The 3,914-nt window shown below is 40.5% G+C and overlaps 1 long non-coding RNA gene across 1 annotated transcript; it reads right to left on the bottom strand.

Annotated features, from left to right (window-relative positions):
* Positions 1-686: 686 nt before the first annotated feature.
* On the bottom strand, positions 687-1,414 carry LOC132874592 (uncharacterized). Its single transcript, XR_009651681.1, has 3 exons — positions 1,327-1,414; positions 912-1,068; positions 687-772 (listed from the first exon to the last, which is right to left on the bottom strand). It is a non-coding gene; the product is annotated as an uncharacterized LOC132874592 (long non-coding RNA).
* Between the last annotated feature and the right edge of the window lie 2,500 nt (positions 1,415-3,914).

Below are 3,914 nucleotides of genomic sequence, written 5' to 3' on the forward strand. Positions count from 1 at the left end.
CCTCCAAAGTGGGTGAAATGTCTTCTAAGTCCTAAATAGTGCTTTAAATACATCACTAAGACAATATTGCATATATGTGGTATATTGAAGTGTTTATTATTATTAGAATAAAAATAATTTTTATTATCACCTTTATTATAGTACAAAATATGGTGGAATGGTCTATGACTAGGACCATTCATGTATTCATTCTCTTTAAAGTACTGATCAACCATAAAACAATTTGCTTGAAAAACAGACCTACACTGTTACACAGGCAGTAATGGAATAGAGTATTGACTCATCATTGTGGGCTATACACACCATGGATTAGCCATAAACTGGCATATATAATATATAGGCAATGCGTGTGATTTCAGATCAAGATTTAAGAAATTGTGCAGGAAGGAGAAGAGTCCATAGGAATAATAATAATAATAATAATACAACCTATACATAATATTGCAGTTCTATTGCTCAGTTCAGAGGCACAATGGCAGGGATTCAAGTATTCACTACCTACTGTATGCAGCGGCACAGTAGAGGTAGGTAAACGCACTAGGCAGCACTATGCACCTGCAGCAGCGGCAACAAAGAAGATGCAAGACTGAGTCATCATACAACAGAACTATGTGGCAAATTGCAAACTTTAATAGAAAATGTAAACAACAAAACAGTGATATATACACATTACAAATGCAAATTTATATATACACAAAAAAATATATATAAAAATATATAAAAGTCCTGTGGCACGGTGCAAAAAGGCAGGGGTCAGCATCCAGGCAATGACCTAGGTGTCAGTGACAGAGAAAGAGAGAGGGGGGGGGAAGACACACACACACACACAGTGCTGTGACTAATTGTCTTCACATTGAACAGTAGCAAGTAGCATTCTATGGTCATGTATGAGAAGTTAGTACATGGCTTACTTGTCCTTCTCTTGTCTAGCAGGCTCATTCAGAAATCTGGTGTACTGCTGGTAGCAGCTCTTGTGGTACTGCACCTCCAGAGCCACACAGTCTTTGTCCTTAATGTGTACCAGAATACTGTGGTCATCTTTAGTCTCAGCAGCAGTCTGCAACTTGCCTTGCCAGACAGAAAGACATGCTTATTACCACATAGGAATTTAAGTTTGCCAGTAGCATATTCACATAAAGGCACACATATGTTACATGCATACAAACATTGAAACATAACATCCATGCATGCAAACACACTTGCAGAGGGAGATAGCACTGTAGATAGTCATCAGTGATGGTGACCCTTTGTGTGTGTGGGGGCAGGGGGGTTGATCAGTGATTGTGACCCTTTGTGTGTGGGGGGGGGATGGGTGGGTTTGCTTACCTGCTGTTAAGGTCTCAGCTTTTGAAAGAGCTTCCCTTTGTCGTTTGCCTCCCTTTAAGACGAATTTGAGGGTTTTTTTACATATAATGCACAGGGCAGGAAGGACGGGACCTGAGCTGGACATAGGCAGTGCTGACCTGGATCTAAGACTCAGTGCTGCCCGATGTTGAGGGGCCAGCTTTGGGGGGGGGCAGCTTCAGGGGGTCTTGCGGCATCTTGAGTTTCATCTTCCCCTTCTTTCTCGCGCACCATACGCTTTCCCGCTCATTCAATAGCAAGTTTGTCCATAAACCTGCGGTAACATGCAGGGTGGAAGGCAGCATCCTCGGGTATCTTGTCAAACTCTAAATCTAAACAGTGTTTGTAGTTTTCGGCTACTCTCCTGTTCTCACCGCTCAACTGCAGCCACTGTTGGATACTGTCCCGGTATGTATTCCACCGTTTGAAGGTAAATTCCTGGGTCACTCCATGCTTCACAGAAGCTATATGCATATAGCACTGCTTACGTGCAAAATGTTTTCTCCTTTTTGCCGTTATTTCCAAACCTTCCTCTCCTCCACTGCTGCTAGACGAGGCTGTGGCGGCTGCCATGTTGGTCTCTTGTTTACGAATTGGGGCTACGTCAGCAACCGTGGAACCTGTTCTGTAGCGAAATCTTATTCCGCGGTGCCAAAATATCATTCCGCGCCGATGACATTAGTTCGCTTTTTCAAGCCTTCGTGCGAAAAATTGACAGCATTACAAGGTGAGAACTTTTTGATGACATCATTTCATAATACGTCCATTTTTAAGAATTGGATATTATGTAGTTCGGAGACGTCGGAGCGGAATCTTGTTTCTGAAAGACTTTTCGGGGTTCACCTTACGGCCTAATTAGGGATAAAATTAACTCATGTTTTAAGTCGTTCAAATTCTGTAAAGCTGCTTTGCGACAATGTTTATTGTTAAAAGTGCTAAACAAATAAACTTGACTGTTATCCAGACCAACATACAACATACCCAGAGCAGCCGGGGGAGCAGTTGGGGGTTAGGTGCCTTGCTCAAGGGTACTTCAGGCTGCTGGTCCAGGGAATTGGACCTCTGACCTTTTGGCACCAAAGCTGCTTCTCTAACTGTTAGGCCATGGCTTGCCATGAAACTCAGTTGTGAAGTAAACACTGAGTGTGCTATACATCACTATACTTTAAGTGTGAGGAAAGGGGCTACAACTGTTGCTTTCCTAATATCAAGCCACTCCTGAACCAGAGACAACGTCAAGTGTCTTACCTGGACTAAGGAGAGAAAAAAACTGGACTGTTGCTCAGTGGTCCAAAGTCCTTATTTCAGATGAAAGTAAATTTTGCATTTCATTTGGAAATCAAGATCCTAGAGTCTGGAGGAAAAGTGGAGAGGCACAGAATCCAAGGTGTTTGAAATCCAGTGTGAAGTTTCCGAAGTCTGTGATGGTTTGGGGTGCCATGTCATCTGCTGGTGTTGGTGCACTGTGTTTTATCAAATCCAAAGTCAACACAGTGCCTACCAGGAGATTTTAGAGCACTTCATGCTTCCATCTACTGATAAGCTTTATGAAGATGCCAATTTCCTTTTCCAGCAGGACTTAGCACCTGCCCACAATGACAAAACTACTACCAAATGGTTTGCTAACCATGATATTACTGTGCTTGATTGGCCAGCCAACTCGCCTGATCTGAACCCCTTAGAGAATCTATGGGGTATTGTCAAGAGGAAGATGAGAACCACCCAACCCAAAAATACAGACAAGCTGAAGACTGCTATCAAAGCAACCTGGGCTTCAATAACACCTCAGCAGTGCCACAGGATGATCACTTCCATGCCACACTGCATTGATGCAGTAATTCATGGCAAAGGACCTTCAACCAAGTATTGAGTGTATAAATGAATATACTTTTCAGAAGTTGGACATTTTTGTATTGTAAATCCTTTTTTGATTGATCTTAGAAAATATTCGAATAATTTTGAGACACTGGATTTCTGATTTTCATGAACTATAAGTTATAATCATCAAAATTCAAACAAAAATGCTTTGAAATATGTCACTTTATGTGTAATGAATATATGAAAGTTTACCTTTTTAAATTAAATTCTGAAAAAAAATTAACTTTTTGTATGATATTCAAATTTTTTGAGATTCACCTGTATATAAAAGTAATAAAAGTTACTTTTCACATATAAACATGACCATTTCACTAGTTATAATAATATGCTTTTTAATACTTGAGTATATTTAGAAGTAACAACTTTTTTCTTTCACTAACTATAATTTCTCATGCATATGGGTCCATACAACATAAACTAGTTGAACTCCTACTAGATTGCAACCAAAAAAAAATATTTGAGCCTGAGCTACTACAATGAGTTCTAGTTGAGGGTCCCTTCAACATGAATATCATCTGACTGGCATTGATAATTATGCCAGGATGCACTATTTCAGTTATCTTGTTCATGCTGGCCATGAACATGCTGGTGAAGACAGCCGAGGTAGAGTGGAAAGGCCCAAGTTAGAGCATTTGTAGATGATCTCACAGTTACAAGAACATCTGCCAGAATCTTCTAAGGAAGTCCATCTC

Source organism: Neoarius graeffei, chromosome 2 (genome assembly GCF_027579695.1).
Source record: "Neoarius graeffei isolate fNeoGra1 chromosome 2, fNeoGra1.pri, whole genome shotgun sequence".
Classification (NCBI taxonomy): Eukaryota; Metazoa; Chordata; class Actinopteri; order Siluriformes; family Ariidae; genus Neoarius; species Neoarius graeffei.